Source organism: Coregonus clupeaformis, chromosome 17 (assembly GCF_020615455.1).
Source record: "Coregonus clupeaformis isolate EN_2021a chromosome 17, ASM2061545v1, whole genome shotgun sequence".
Classification (NCBI taxonomy): Eukaryota; Metazoa; Chordata; class Actinopteri; order Salmoniformes; family Salmonidae; genus Coregonus; species Coregonus clupeaformis.
Genome location: NC_059208.1, coordinates 8,275,743 through 8,292,675, shown reverse-complemented (window position 1 = coordinate 8,292,675; position 16,933 = coordinate 8,275,743). Strand labels below are relative to the sequence as shown.

Genomic DNA, 16,933 nt, shown 5'->3' with positions numbered 1-16,933 from the left:
ACACTGCAAGGGGCCCTAGTCTGTCTCTGTCAAGTCTCCACGCTTGATTATCAACTCTCACTTCACTCTCTACTCTCTACACCACTCCACTCAACTTCCTGATTGAGACTGGAGCGGCCAATCAGGTCCTTGACAGCACATATGGGTTAACTGAGCAGTGTGGGTGAGGAGGACAGAACCAGTATCCTTATTGAAAATCATCATGTGTTAATAGCCAATGTCAATGTATTTAATCCATTTTGAATTCAGGCTGTAACATAACAAAATGTGGAAGTCAAGGGGTATGAATACTTTCTAAAGGCACTGTATATGAGTTAGTGTGAGTGTGTGTGCGTATGTGTGTGTATGCGTATGCGTGTGTGCAAACACACACACACAATATGTGCCACGTATGTGTTATTTGAAGCACAGCTCTGTATATATGTTTGCATCATTTCTCTCTCTCTGACTCTAAAGTAACTTCACAACATTTCATTTAACTGAAGCCTATGGCGAAGAGAACCAACCACATGATTGCTTTCTGAAAACAATCTAAAGGAAAATAATAGATCCATTTGATAAAAAATAAATATTTATCCTGTGTATGTAGAGAATAGAGAGTGGAGAGCCTGGGTCTAATGTTTGTATCCTACTCTGAAAGCTGAGTTTTATATTATTGGCTATTTGGAAGGATAAAGAAGTTTCCCATTTCCACCCATTAGCCCAGATATCTAATGTCTTGTCTAAAAGGTTTATAGCTGGGAGCTGTGCTAAATTATCCTAATCAACCATAAGCCAATGTTTGGTCTCTTCCAGGGATGTTTGTTTCTCTTCTGGTTCCCGTCTGGCGCTCATTCCCTTATTGCACCCCCTTCCTAACGATTGGTTAGTTTCACTGGCCCAGAATTCCAACTCCAATAGATGAGAGAGAGAGAGAGAGAGAGAGAGAGAGAGAGAGAGAGAGAGAGAGAGAGAGAGAGAGAGAGAGAGAGAGAGAGAGAGAGAGAGAGAGAGAGAGAGAGAGAGAGAGAGAGAGAGAAGAGAGAGAGAGAGAGAGAGAGAGAGAGAGAGAGAGAGAGAGAGAGAGAGAGAGAGAGAGAGAGAGAGAGAGAGAGAGAGAGAGAGAGAGAGAGAGAGAGAGAGAGATATTATGTGTTGTGTAGTGTGTTCTTAGAGTAAAAAGGGAGACAATACATAATTTCACTTGGTCCTTTGGTTAAAATGGCCCTAGTGTGTATGGAATAAGGCACAGAGGGAGGGAGTTACTGGTGGGAAAACTAAGATCAAGAGAACATTGACAGCCCTTCGCATCTTTCTCTCCCCATCCCGTTCCCTTCCTCCCTCCATCCTCTTCCTCTGTGGATCTGTGGGCTTCGTTCTCTCTCTCTTTCTCGCTCTCTCTCCCTCCTCTTCTCCGTAGATCAGTACTGTTGGTTCTCTTTCCTCTGTCTTTTTTACACAGAGAGCCTGTTGATCATTATCATCCATGAGCACTCAGCTGGGCTTTGAGTGGCTGTGTGTGTGTGTGCGCGTGCATGTGTGTGTGTGTGTGCGTGCATGCTTCTGTCTGCGTGTGCGCGTGCGTGCACATGGGGGTGTGTGTGCGTGTTATTGTCTAGGCTGAGGCTGACGATGAGGGCTAAAATGATGTTCCTGCCCACCCTTGCATGGTCTCGACCATCTGTCCAGTGCCCTCTGGTGTACGGTCCTCTCTGGGGCCCTCTCAGCTCCATGGTCAGAGACTACCTGATCTCATCTCCAACAGAGGGTGAAGATGCTAATTACCAGGTGTGTGTGTGTTCATTTCCAGCAGAGGGTGACTGAGGGTGCTAACGAGTGTGTGTGTGTCCTCTCGGAGGTGACAGGGTTCCGCTAGGGACTCCTGACGTGACCCGACCGCCCAACCTGCCGACGGCAGACGTATGGACACACTGATCTCCCCCACCTGCTACCTGCTCACCCTGGAGTAGGCACCATGCCAGTTACCTGACTGTGTGAGTGTGTTTGTTTGCGTCTGGTATCCCCACCTGCTCACCCAGTGTCCACTGAAGTCCTGGAGTTGGCATCATGCCCACTACCTAACCTTGACGAGGCACAGCTCAGCTCTGCAAATAGACACAGACCTACAGTAGGACTCTGAGCGTGTGTGTGTACCCATCTATCCTTCATTTAATATATTTAGTTCCTTGTATTTGAAGTCTGTCTCTTGAATATATAGATAGATCTCTTCAGTGTGTTGATGCCAGATGGTAAATGGTGCTAAGTGAGGAACAAGCTGATGCTTCTGCACTGTGACCCAGCAGACCCAGAGTCTATAGTGTGATTGTTTAATGACGATGCAGACAGGTCACTTGAAAAAGAAAAGGAGAGCCACACTCTCCAGGAGCACGGATGCAATAATTGTATAACCAACCTGTCTACATCAGGATATAATGCAGACAGGGCAGCCGCACGCACGCACGCACGCACGCACGCACGCACGCACGCACGCACGCACGCACGCACGCACGCACGCACGCACGCACACACACACACACACACACACACACACACACACACACACACACACACACACACACACACACACACACACACACACACACACACACACACACACACACAGCAGACTCACAGGGGGGCGGCCAGTCTGGAGTGATAGATCAGGAGCATAAAAATATTATCTGGACAGTCTGGATGAGGCCTAGGTGTCATAATGGATAGTACCTAAATATTACCCTGTCGTAAAGTTTCATGTCTTGATTAACACTATAAAGAGAGATGGTTGGATGGATACGTTTATGCAGGAAGGGAGGCAGGGAGGGAGGAATGCACATGCACGCATACAGACAGACAGATAGACACACACACTATCATCTTCCTCTCCATTGGTCCATTCTCTTTACCTCATCTGCTCTGATCCAATAGTCTCTGAGCTCAGATCTGTTGCTCTGAGTCTCTGACCGTTGTTAAATCATTAAGAGTTTAAAGGGAAACTTCACCGCTAGACACTATTTGTGGTGTTTTTCCAGAGTTCCACCAATGCTGTCATTGGTTGATTGAGCCTGCTGTCTGATCTAAAAATTAATGGAGTTATGTTTTGTAGCAATTATTGTGGCCTTTGTATTTCGCCGATCGGTATATCGGTAGATATGGTTGTCCTTGTTCAATAGAGCCATTTGACTTGTCTCAACGATGTTCCTATCTGCCAGGACATTGCAGGATATCTAGGTTGACTAATTTTCCCTGGCTTTGTAAAGACTGACGGAAGCCATACACCCTTGTTCTGACCCTCGAAGCCAGGCTTTTCAAAACGTGGGCGGTACTAGTTTACAGGTTCACAGGAGCTATGTTACCGTGACCGTGCACTGTCTATCCGAGACTGCTAAATAATTAGCTACAATGGCTGCTTCTGATGATTCCTCTTTCCAAGAAAAGGTGGAGGACGATAAAAAAAAAAAAAGTTATTTAACATACAGCCCTGTTTATTTGAGCAGGAATACGCTGAAGAGAAGTTGAAATGGCAAGAAAAATTATTGCGAGACCAGCAAGCCTAGACCAGCTGGACCAGGACTTGTTTTGCTGTCGTTAGCTAGCTAGCAATATAAGCTATCTTTTAACCGAGGCAGTGTTGTTCAGTACAGTACAATTTGGTGATCGATTCAGCCATAATGGGCTTGCTAGAACCACTACAAGTCTAGCTAGCTGTGTTGTTTGCTATACCTAAAAATGTTTTGTAGTCTAACGTTATAAATAGATAGCGAACTAGCCTAGCTAGCCTCAGTGCCTTTCATTATGAGCAAAACTGGAGAAATGTTTTGATGATGATGGCGGAGAGTAAAGGAATGACGTTGGCTTGATGACTGATATTAGTCTTGGGGTAACTATACCTGTGTGTTGTAGGCTAGCTAGCTAATGTGTGTCTGTGAGATGTCTCATATTCTACACCATACTGCTACAGTAGGAATACAGACAGTACACAACGAATGCCCATGAATGTGTACTAGGGTTTTTGTCTTTCTCTCAAAGACAATACCGCTTGGATACAAAGAAGTTGATGACTCCCAAGAGGACATGTGAAAGGTCCCATAAAAATAAACTCTCCTTCATTGTATCAGAGTGACTCTGAACTAGGGTTGAATATTTTACCGGTATTTTACAAATGTTCTATCCCGAGAAAAAATCACTTTTCTCCCGGGTAACCCAGTATTTCCCGCAAAAACCGGAAGTGTCATTCAAAAGCATTATAAAGCATATAAATACACTACCAGTCAAAAGTTTGGACACACATACTCATTCAAGGTTTTTTCTTTATTTGTAAAGCATTTTACATTGTAGAATAATAGTGAAGACATCAAAACAATGAAATAACACATATGGAATCATGTAGTAACCAAAGAAGTGTTAAACAAATCAAAATATATTTTATATTTGAGATTCTTCAAGTAGCCACCCTTTGCCTTGATGACAGCTTTGCACACTCTTGGCATTCTCTCAACCAGCTTCACCTGGAATGCTTTTCCAACAGTCTTGAAGGAGTTCCCACATATGGTGAGCACTTATAGGCTGCTTTTCCTTCACTCTGCCGTCCGACTCATCCCAAACCATCTCAATTGGGTACATTTACATTTTAGTCATTTAGCAGACGCTCTTATCCAGAGTGTCACGCTCTGGCTCCGGGACTGTGTAGTTTGACCCAGGGTGTATTCATTTGGTTGTGTTGGGTATAGGGTGTGTTCATTTGGTTGTGTTTGGGTTTGGTTGTAGTGTCTTGTCTCGTCATGTGACTCCCAATCGGAGGTAACGAGTGTCAGCTGTCGGCTCGTTATCTCTGATTGGGAGCCATATTTAAACTGTCAGTGTTCACCTTAGGGTTGTGGGTTTTTGTTCCATGTTTCAGTCTGTGTACTGAGGACTTCACTATCCGTCATTGTTTATTGTTTTCTCGTTCGTGCACTTTAACTTTAATAAAGTCATGTTCGCTACAAACGCTGCGCTTTGGTCCACTCCTTCCGTAGACGGCCGTGACAGAAAAACCCACCTAAAAAGGACCAAGCAGCGTGTCCAGGAGCAAGGAGACTGGACATGGGAGGAAGCGCCTGGTAAGGAGATCGAGAGGCTGGCGATGGCCCAGGTGGGCAAATCGTGGTCCTGGGAGGACATGCTCGGGGGCAAGGGACCTTGGGGGAGGATCAAGGCCCTGGCGAGAGAGGAGCAACGGCGTCAGCAGGGCCATCGTCGGAGGGACGAGAGGCAACCCCAAAAAAGTTTTTGGGGGGGCACATGGCTGGGCGGCTGGGCAGCAGGAGGCTGCCACAGGGAGACGTGGAGAGAAGGCTACCGGATTACGGGAGCCATTGGCGAGTAGAGGGAGGGAAGTAGTTGAGGCACGGCGTGAGAGACTGAGGTGTGTTACCAGTCCGGTCCGGCCCGTTCCTGATCCCCGGTTAAGGCCAGTGGTGTGTGTTCCCAGTACGGACCGGCCTGTTCCTACTCCACGCACCAAACCCACGGTGTGCGTCGCCAGTCCAGCCCGGCCGGTTCCTGCTCCACGTACTAAGCCTACGGTGTACGTCGCCAGCCCAGCCCGGCCTGTTCCTGCTTCTCGCATCAAGCCTACGGTGTGCGTCGCCAGCCCGACCCGGCCTGTTCCTGCCACTCGCACCAAACCTACGGTGCGCGTCGCCAGCCCGGTCCGGCCTGTTCCTGCCACCCGCACCAAGTCTACGGTGCGCGTCGCCAGCCCGACCCGGCCTGTTCCTGCCACTCGCACCAAACCTACGGTGCGCGTCGCCAGCCCGGTCCGGCCTGTTCCTGCCACCCGCACCAAGTCTACGGTGCGCGTCGCCAGCCCGACCCGGCCTGTTCCTGCCACTCGCACCAAACCTACGGTGCGCGTCGCCAGCCCGGTCCGGCCTGTTCCTGCTCCCCGCATCAAGCCTGTGGTGCGTCTCGTCAGCCCGGCTCTGCCCGTTCCTGCTCTCCGCACCAGGTCTGTGGTGCGCGTCGCCAGCCCGGTCCGGCCCATTCCTGCTCCCCGCGTCAAGTCTGTGGTGCGTCTCGTCAGCCCGGCTCTGCCCGTTCCTGCTCTCCGCACCAGGTCTGTGGTGCGCGTCGCCAGCCCGGTCCGGCCCATTCCTGCTCCCAGCACCAAGTCTGTGGGGCGGTTCGTCAGCCCTGTCCGGCCCGCTCCTGCTCCCCACACCAAGCCAGTGGTGTGCGTCGTCAGTGCAGCACGGCCCGTGCCTGTTCCCCACACCAAGCCAGTGGTGTGCGTCGTCGGTCCGGCACGGCACGTGCCTGTTCCACTGGAGCCGGATCCGCCGCCTAGGCGGAGTGCCCACCCGGTCCCTCCCCTGTTGTGTTTCGTTGGCGCGGTCGGAGTCCGCGCCTTTAGGGGGGGGTACTGTCACGCCCTGGCTCGGGGGACTCTCGTATGTTGAGCCAGGGTGTTAGTTTCTATGTTTTGTGGTGGGTTCTAGGTTATTGTATTTCTTTGTTTGAGTGACTCCCAATCAGAGGTAACGAGTGTCAGCTGTTGGCTCGTTGTCTCTGATTGGGAGCCATATTTAACTATCTGTCTTTCACGTTGTGTTTGTGGTTTCTTGTTCATTTCGGTTCGTGTTAAACCGTAGACGTCACGTTTTCGTTTGTGTTTTTGATCGTGTGATCATTTATAGTAATAAAATATGTTCACCTTCAACGCTGCGCATTGGTCCTCTATGTTAGACGATCGTGACACAGAGCGACTTACAGTTAGTGAATACATATTTTTTTTATACTGGCACACCGTGGGAATCGAACCCACAACCCTGGCGTTGCAAACGCCATGCTCTATCAACTGAGCTACATCCCTGCCGGCCATTCCCTCCCCTACCATGGACGACGCTGGGCCAATTGTGCGCCGCCCATGAGTCTCCCGGTCGCGGCCGGCTGCGACAGAGCCTGGATTCGAACCAGGATCTCTAGTGGCACAGTTAGCACTGCGATGCAGTGCCTTAAACCACTGCGCCATTCAGGGGTATATATATTTTGATTTGTTTAACACCTTTTTGGTTACTACATGATTCCATATGTGTTATTTCATAGTTTTGATGTCTTCACTATTATTCTACAATGTAGAAAATAGTAAAAATAAAGAAAAACCCTTGAGTGAGTAGGTGTGTCCAAACTTTTGACTTGTACTGTATGCCATTATCAGCTTATGGCATCTTTAAGTGGACTACATCCAGCATCCAGACATGATGAGTGTATCATGACCGTACCACACTACAGAGGGGCAGGGCTGGCATTGTGCTGGTGGTTACAGTGTCTGTAGTGTGTATTGTGTACGTGTCAATGAGGCAGCTTTGTAGAGTAGGTGTCAGAGAGGCAGCTCTGTAGAGTAGGTCTCAGAGATACTGTAGAGATAGCCTGCAGAGCTATATCATACTATCCAGGTCTGTGCCCAAACAGTTTGAAATTCTACTTCTAAAAATCCACCTTTCCAGAAATAAATCTCTCACTGTTGCCGCTTGCTACATACCCCCCTCAGCCCCCAGCTGTGCCCTGGACACCATATGTGAATTGATTGCCCCCCATCTATCCTCAGAGTTCGTACTGCTTGGTGACCTAAATTGGGATATGCTTAACACCCCGGCCATCCTACAATCTAAACTAGATGCCCTCAATCTCACACAAATTATCAACGAACCTACCAGGTACAACCCTAAATCCGTAAACATGGGTACCCTCATAGATATCATCCTGACTAACTTACCCTCTAAATACACCTCCGCTGTCTTCAACCAGGATCTCAGCGATCACTGCCTTATTGCCTGCGTCCGTAACGGGTCCGCGGTCAAACGACCACCCCTCATCACTGTCAAACGCTCCCTAAAACACTTCAGCGAGCAGGCCTTCCTAATTGACCTGGCCCAGGTATCCTGGATGGATATAGATCTCATTCCGTCAGTAGAGGATGCCTGGTTGTTCTTTAAAAGTAATTTCCTCTCAATCTTAAATAAACATGCCCCATTCAAAAAATACAGAACTAAGAACAGATATAGCCCCTGGTTCTCCTCAGACTTGACTGCCCTTGACCAGCTCAAAAACATCCTGTGGCGTACTGCATTAGCATCAAATAGCCCCCGCGATATGCAACTTTTCAGGGAAGTTAGGAACCAATATACACAAGCAGTTAGGAAAGCAAAGGCTAACTTTTTCAAACAGAAATTTGCTTCCTGTAGCACTAACTCCAAAAAGTTTTGGGACACTGTAAAGTCCATGGAGAATAAGAGCACTTCCTCCCAGCTGCCCACTGCACTGAGGCTAGGAAACACTATCACCACCGATAAATCTACAATAATCGAGAATTTCAACAAGCATTTTGCTACGGCTGGCCATGCTTTCCACCTGGCTACCACTACCCCGGCCACCAGCTCTGCACCCTCCGCTGCAACTTGCCCATGCCCAGACAGCTGATGTTCTGAAAGAGCTGCAAAATCTGGACCCCTACAAATCAGCTGGGCTAGACAATCTGGACCCTTTCTTTCTAAAACTAGCCGCCGAAATTGTCGCAACCCCTATTACTAGCCTGTTCAACCTCTCTTTCGTAACGTCTGAGATCCCCAGAGATTGGAAAGCTGCCGCGGTCATCCCCCTCTTCAAAGGGGGTGACACTCTAGATCCAAACTGTTACAGACCCATATCCATCCTGCCCTGCCTTTCGAACGTTTTTGAAAGCCAAGTTAACAAACAGATCACCGACCATTTCGAATCCCACCGTACCTTCTCCACTATGCAATCCGGTTTCCGAGCTGGTCATGGGTGCACTTCAGCCACGCTCAAGGTCCTAAACGATATTATAACCGCGATCGATAATAGACAGTACTGTGCAGCCGTCTTCATTCGACCTGGCCAAGGCTTTCGACTCTGTCAACCACCGCATTCTTATTGGCAGACTAAATTGCCTTGGTTTCTCAAATGACTGCCTCGCCTGGTTCACCAACTACTTCTCAGATAGAGTTCAATGTGTCAAATCGGAGGGCCTGTTGTCTGGACCTATGGCAGTCTCTATGGGGGTGCCACAGGGTTCAATTCTTGAGCCGACTCTTTTCTCCGTGTATATCAATGATGTCGCTCTTGCTGCTGGTGACTCTCAGATCCACCTCTATGCAGACGACACCATTTTGTATACATCTGGCCCTTCATTGGACACTGTGTTAACAAACCTCCAAACGAGCTTCAATGCCATACAACACTCCTTCAGTAGCCTCCAACTGCTCTTAAACACTAGTAAAATTAAATGCATGCTCTTCAACCGAATGCTGCTTGCACCCGCCCACCCGACTAGAATCACTACTCTCGACGGGTCTGACCTAGAGTATGTGGACAACTACAAATACCTAGGTGTCTGGTTAGACTGTAAACTCTCCTTCCAGACTCACATTAAGAATCTCCAATCCAATGTTAAATCTAGAATCGGTTTCCTATTTCGCAACAAAGCCTCCTTCACTCATGCTGCCAAACATGCCCTCGTAAAACTGACTATCCTACCGATCCTTGACTTCGGCGATGTCATTTACAAAATAGCCTCCAACACTCTACTCAGCAAATTGGATGTAGTCTATCACAGTGCCATCCGTTTTGTCTCCAAAGCCCCATATACTGCCCACCACTGTGACCTGTACGCTCTTGTTGGCTGGTCCTCACTACATATTCGTCGCCAAACCCACTGGCTCCAGGCCATCTATAAATCACTGCTAGTTAAATCCCCGCCTTATCTTAGCTCATTGGTCACCATAGCAACACCCACCCGTAGTATGCGCTCCAGCAGGTATATCTCACTGGTCATCCCCAAAGCCAACACCTCCTTTGGCCGCCATTCCTTCCAGTTCTCTGCTGCCAATGACTGGAACAACTTGCAAAAATCTCTGAAGCTGGAGACACTTATCTCCCTCACTAACTTTAAGCATCAGTTGTCAGAGCACCTTACCGATCACTGCACCTGTACACAGCCCATCTGAAATTAGCCGCCCAACTACCTCATCCCTATATTGTTATTTATTTTGCTCATTTGTACCCCAGTATCTCTATTTGCACATCATCTCTTGCACATCTATAATTCCAGTGTTAATACTAATTGTAATTATTTTGCACTATAGCCTATTTATTGCCTTACCTCCATAACTTGCTACATTTGCACACACTGTATATATATTTTCTGTTGTATTTTTTACTTTATGTTTTGTTTTACCCCATATGTAACTCTGTGTTGTTGTTTTTATCGCACTGCTTTGCTTTATCTTGGCCAGGTCGCAGTTGTAAATGAGAACTTGTTCCCAACTGGCTTACCTGGTTAAATAAAGGTGAAAAAAAAGAAGAAAAAAAAAGAGAGGCAGCTCTGTAGAGTAGGTCTCAGAGAGGCAGCTCTCTAGAGTTGGTGTCAGAGAGGCAGCTCTCTAGAGTATGTGTCAGAGAGGCAGCTATCTAGAGTAGGTCTCAGAGAGGCAGCTCTGTAGAGTAGGTGTCAGAGAGGCAGCTCTGTAGAGTAGGTCTCAGAGAGGCAGCTCTCTAGAGGTCTCAGAGAGGCAGCTCACTAGAGTAGGTGTCAGAGAGGCAGCTCTCTAGAGTAGGTGTCAGAGAGGCAGCTCTCTAGAGTAGGTGTCAGAGAGGCAGCTCTCTAGAGTATGTGTCAGAGAGGCAGCTCTCTAGAGTAGGTGTCAGAGAGGTAGCTCTCTAGAGTAGGTGTCAGAGAGGCAGCTCTCTAGAGTAGGTGTCAGAGCCTGCGGTGGCATTGTGGTTATGGCAGTGTGTGTGCGTGTGTAGGTCCAGCAAAGCTAATTACATTTCCTCACCACGAGGTCCTCTGAAAACATCGCTCCGCCTCTCTGCCTCCCGGCTTGTTGTTGGTTTGGTTTCCCACGAGGATGGGATGTTGCGACCGTGCTTACTGTATTTGTTTGGCTGACGTCTCTACAGTGTATCCACAGTAGCATGGTGAATGGTTGTAATCACCATAGTGGAGAAGACACTGGTAAGTTTGAGCTAGACCCTCACTACATGGTAGGGGAGGAGTCTGTAGGTCTACTGTTTTACAGCAACACCTTTCTCTTTATGGATTCTCCATCCAGTCCTCCTTCACACTCTGGTGATGTGATGAATATGGAGAATATGCACATGAGTATGATCCTGTGTGGCTCAGTTGGTAAGAGCTTTGCACTAGTAATGCCAAGGTCATGGGTTCAATTCCTACAGGGATCACATACATGCATTTATTATTAATATTCCACATGTTCTGAAGCCTGACACTGGCCTTTGGACTGTTTGACCTCAGGGGTCTTTTTGACCTTTGACTTGGTGACCTTTGACTGTGTGACCTTTGGGTCTCATGTTTTGTCAAAGTTGGCCTGTGAGGCTGCTGTTGTCAAAGTCCATCATGTTTTAGATTGGACACGCTGTCTCTGTGAAATGTCATGGTTTGCACTTTGTTTTGTTTACATTGTCAGGGACAAACAGAGAACATTTGGTGCTTATTGAATGCAATGTAGAACAGAAATTGTAATACAGATTCTCGGGTGTATACGAATGACTATTCACTTATGTAATTATATTTATTTATACATTATACTTATTGTAATGGAGACGCAGGGAGTCAGGAAGCAGGTGGTGAGTTTAATATAAACGAACATGGCACAATACAAAACAAGACATGAATCTGACAGGAAAACAGAACCAATACTGCCTGGTGAGTAAAGCTACAGAGTGCTAGATATAGGGGAAGTAATCAGGGTAGTGATGAAGTCCAGGTGTGCCCAATGATGGGGCGCAGGTGTGCCTAATAATGGTTGCCAGGTGTGCCTAATGATAGGGTTGCCAGGACCGGTGGTTAGTAAACCGGCGACATAGAGCGCCAGAGTCGGGGAGCGAGTGTAGACATGACACTTATGTATAAGTGTGTTTGTGTGTATTCAAGAGAGAGAGAGGCACCGATGGAAAGTAAACACATTTCCATACTTGTTTAAATTAGTGGAAATGTGTGATGACGATAACAAAACCTAATTTGAGCTTGAAGCACAGAAATGTTTTTCCCCCTGTTTTTTTCCAGGACGCAATTCATGCTTCCCTTGGGACGAGGAGAGGAGGCTTTCTGCTAAACAAAAGTACCTAAAATCACTCCATTTCACACCAATTGACATTATTATAATTTCCCAAAGTGGCAGTATTAACCGGTGCTAAAAGGTACATTTGAAGGAATTTAGCACAATCATGTCAAGTGTTTGGATATGCAATAATGCTACATTAAATTAATCACCTGTACTTCTCTCCTGGATAGGCCTTTTAATTTCTACCATTTTTCACCAAGTGCCGCACTTCCAGAAGTCTTCAGACGGCCAGACAAATGGGTTAGGACTTGATGTGGTAAACCTTGATGTTTATTGTTACTGACTAAACTATTGACAAATTCTCTGAAACGACATTGGAGTTGGCTTATGGTAGAGAAATTAACATTAAGTTATCTGGCAACAGCTCTGGTGGACATTCCTGCAGTCTGCATGCCAATTGCGCACTCCCTCACAACTAGACACATCTGTGGCATTGTGTAGTGTGACAAAAGTGCACATTTTAGTGGCCTTTTATTGTCCCCAACACAATGTGCACCTGTGTAATGATCATGCTGTTTAATCCGTTTCTTGATATGCCACACCTGTGAGGTGGATGGATTATCTTGGCAAAGGAGAAATGCTCACTAACAGGGATGTAAACAAATTTGTGCACAAAATTAGAAATAAATAAGCTTTTTGTGCATATGGAAAATGTCTGTTATCTTTTATTTCAGCTCATGAAACATGGGACCAACATATTTCACCATACAATTTCCTACACATCAAATACAATATTATACCTGAAATGAAAAATGAAAAATTTAAAAACATTTGCACGTGTGCAGAATTCATTCATTGGTATCATCACAATCCAGTTCCGTGTATTCCATATAAAGGTTGGTTTGCTCATTGTCTTGTAGACTTTCCATTGATGCACAGAAACACAATCCACAATAGAAATGAGGAATGGTGAATACAATGGAGGAACACAACTGATATGAATCTATAAGCCTCAATCCGCACCAGAGCAAAGCTCTATAATGGAAGGTCACAATGTCGAAGATGATGACTTAGGAGAAACCCAAAGTTACTTAGAAGTAACCAAACTTCATTGTCTGTAACTCTGCATGTCCGCAATATTGTAACAAAAAAAGTCCCCATTTGTCACGCCCTGACTCAGGGGACGGTTATTTGTTGAGTCAGGGTGTGTATATTTCGTGTTGTGTTTATTTCTATGTTTAGTTTCTAGATCGTTTAGATCTATGTTGGCCAGGGTGGTTCCCAATCAGAGGCAGCTGTAGCTCGTTGTCTCTGATTGGGGACCATACTTAGGCAGCCTTTTGGCACCAGTCTGTGTGGGATCTTGTTCCGTAAAGGTATGTTATTTGTCTACCTTGGACTTCACGTTTCGTTTGTTCTTTTGTCGTGTGTTCAGTACGGAAATAAATATGAATGCATATCACGCTGCGCCTTGGTCCTTCTCGTTAATGAACGATCGTGACACCATTGCCTAGATATTTCCATATATTGTACATGGTATGACACTGATGGAGTGATTTAGAATTTTCTGCAGTAGTATTTACTGATTGCCAGAAACAGTCAACAAAATTGCACACATTTCTCTTCTGATGAAAACAATGGGTTATATCCTGTGAAAAAAAGGGTGTATTTAAAGTTTTTTTTTTAAGTGGTCTAAGATATGCAAGTCAGGTACTAAGGCAAGAAAATGTTCAGAATTTCTGTAAATGTATTTGAGCATTTGATCATTGCTGATCTGCTATAGATACGTTTCAACACAGATCCAAAAATTGTTTGTACGTGATTGAGAAACTGTAATGGCGCCTACAGATCTGTGTCTTTAGTAAATCTGATTGATAAGGGTTGTGTTTTTGAGTGATCACATGGCACTAAAGGGTTTGACGTTTCTCCGATGCCTACGCATCCTCTTTGGCCTGCTCTGAAAGAGAGAGAGTGGGATGGATCAGAAAAAGAGAGAGAGTGGGATCAGAAAAAATAAATGAGAGAGGGAGCAGCTTAGATGGAGGGAGCGAATTATATGATGGCACCGGATGGAAAGGATAGTGTTCCACAGGCCGTATGAATCAAAGCCATCATCTCTCTTTATGCCATATGAAAGGGGGATGAGGAGGAGGAGGAAGTAGAGAAAGAGAGGCTGAGAGGGAGGAGGTGTGAACTGTAATTAAAGCCTAAAGAAAGGCTGTGTGACTTTCACAGGGCCACGCTGAGGGGTACAACGGTCTCTATGGAGTTCCATCAAATGGATATAGCCTATTATTTAGTAAAACTAAATGCATGCTCTTCAACCGAACGCTGCTTGCACCCGCCCACCCGACTAGAATCACTACTCTCGGCGGGTCTGACCTAGAGTATGTGGACAATTACAAATACCTAGTTGTCTGGTTAGATTGTAAACTCTCCTTCCAGACTCACATTAGGCATCTCCAATCAAAAATTAGATCTAGAATCGGCTTCCTATTTCACAACAAAGCCTCCTTCACTCATGCTTCCAAACATGCCCTCGTAAAACTGACTATCCTACCGATCCTGGACTTCGGTGATGTCATTTACAAAATAGCCTCCAACACTCTACTCAGAAAATTGGATGTAGTCTATCACAGTGCCATCCATTTTGTCACCAAAGCCCCATATACTACTCACCATTGTGACCTGTACGCTCTTGTTGGCTGGCCCTCACTACATATTCGTCGCCAAACCCACTGGCTCCAGGTCATCCATAAATCACTGCTAGGCAAATCCCTGCCTTATCTTAGCTCACTGGTCACCATAGTAACACCCACCCGTAGTATGCGTTCCAGCAGGTATATCTCACTGGTCATCCCCAAAGCCAACACTTCCTTTGGCCGCCATTCCTTCCAGTTCTCTGCTGCCAATGACTGGAACGAACTGCAAAAATCTCTGAAGCTGGAGACTCTTATCTCCCTCACTAACTTTAAGCATCAGTTGTCAGAGCAGCTTACCGATCACTGCACCTGTACACAGCCATTCTGAAATTAGCCCACCCAACTACCTCATCCCCATATTGTTATTTATTTTGCTAATTTGCACCGCAGTGTCTCTATTTGCACATCATCTTTTGCACATCTATCATTCCAGTGTTAATACGAAATTGTAACTATTTTGCACTATGGCCTATTTATTGCCTTACCTCCATAACTTGCTACATTTGCACACACTGTATATATAGTTTCTGTTGTATTTTTGACTTTATGTTTTGTTTGCCACATATGTAACTCTGTGTTGTTGTTTTTTATCGCACTGCTTTGCTTTATCTTGGCCAGGTCGCAGTTGTAAATGAGAACTTGTTCTCAACTGGCTTACCTGGTTAAATAAAGGTTAAATAAAAAATAAAAAAAACAAATGATTTCTATGAAGTGCGTGCGTGTGTGTGTCTCTGCATGGCTCCCTGCATCTGGTTACTTGTTATTCCATGCGTCTTTCCACCCTAGTTACATTTTTTACAAGAAAAAAAAGCATATAAAGAATGACGTTTTTCTATGTCCCTGCTTCAGTAGTCAGCAGACCGTGTGTGTGTGTGTGTGTGTGTGTGTGTGTGTGTGTGTGTGTGTGTGTGTGTGTGTGTGTGTGTGTGTGTGTGTGTTTTCTGAATGCAGCAGGCACTGCAGAGGACACCCGTGGTGGGATCCAAACACTGCATAGGCCACAGGCCCTAATGAGAAATTCAGGGATTTCACTGAACAACAAAATGGCACACAACAAGAATAAACAGAATATAAATTATAATTGGGTTGTAATATGTGTTCTGGTCCTTGTTCACATGACTGACTGAGACATGCTTGGAGCTGTGTGTGTGTGTGTGTGTGTGTGTGCGTGTGTGTGTGCGTGCGTGCACTCGTGGGCGTGTGTGTTTTGCTCTGAGCTGTTCTGAATGTTTATTCTCACCCTTCGGAGATGTGATGGAGATTGTCATGGAAGCCTTGTGGATGTTATGACATGATTGTTATCACATGATAGACTTTTCTCATAATCAATCTGCACCGTCTGGAAATATCTAGAAAAGAACAAGACGGATGTCTGGTGGTTAACCATATGACATCTTTTTGCATCAAATTCAAATACATGTCCCTTCTCCATCCCTTAGAAAAAAATTATATTTGAAGCAAGGGTCCAGCCCTAAAGGAATTATTGTTCCTACAACAACAGAAAGCATTAACATAATCTCTTACAGCAAGTCGGCTTCTCTGAAAGGAGCAAAAGTGCCTCCTCCAGAAGTCTTCATTAAATGTTCATATCCCTGTAAGGTATCGATCTGGCGTTTTCCCTCCTTTTTCCAACAGACAGACAATACATACCCTCTAGGCTTGGGCGATATACCGTTTATACCGTATACTGGGGTATTTTGAAATACCAACGGTATGATTTTCAATACCGTTTAAAAAATGCTTATAACTATACGAAATCTAAAATGTGTCAAATAAATTATATCCAGCTCAGGGCTATGTATTTGGTTTGCTAACATGCTAGCTTATGTGGCTAGATGTCAAAATCAAGCTTATTGCTTACAGCAGAAACATTCAATCCCCTCCTGGATCAAAATCTTTTTTTTAATAGTGCCCCTTTTGTGCACATTCGGTATGGTACAGAAACGGTATGACAGTATGGAAATCTGGATACCGCCCAACCCTAATACCCTCCCTTTCTCTCTTTTCCTCTCTTCCTCCATTGGAGTTCCTCTCTACTTCACACTTGGGAACGGTAGTGGTGGTTGTGTGAGTGAGTGAGTGTGCGTATGTGTGTGTGTGTGTGTGTGTGTGTGTGTGTGTGGTGGGCTGCTGGGTAGGGAAGGATATAGGGATGGGAGCAATTGTGGA

General features: G+C 45.8%; 1 protein-coding gene and 1 long non-coding RNA gene across 7 annotated transcripts in view; both read left to right on the top strand.

Annotated features, from left to right (window-relative positions):
* Positions 1–16,933, top strand: part of LOC121586539 (receptor-type tyrosine-protein phosphatase U) — a 293,456-nt gene that overhangs the window by 69,608 nt on the left and 206,915 nt on the right. The gene's annotated exons all lie outside the window — the stretch shown is intronic.
* LOC121586543 lies at positions 11,512–12,501 on the top strand. Its single transcript, XR_006003950.1, has 3 exons — positions 11,512–11,704; positions 12,065–12,119; positions 12,293–12,501. It is a non-coding gene; the product is annotated as an uncharacterized LOC121586543 (long non-coding RNA).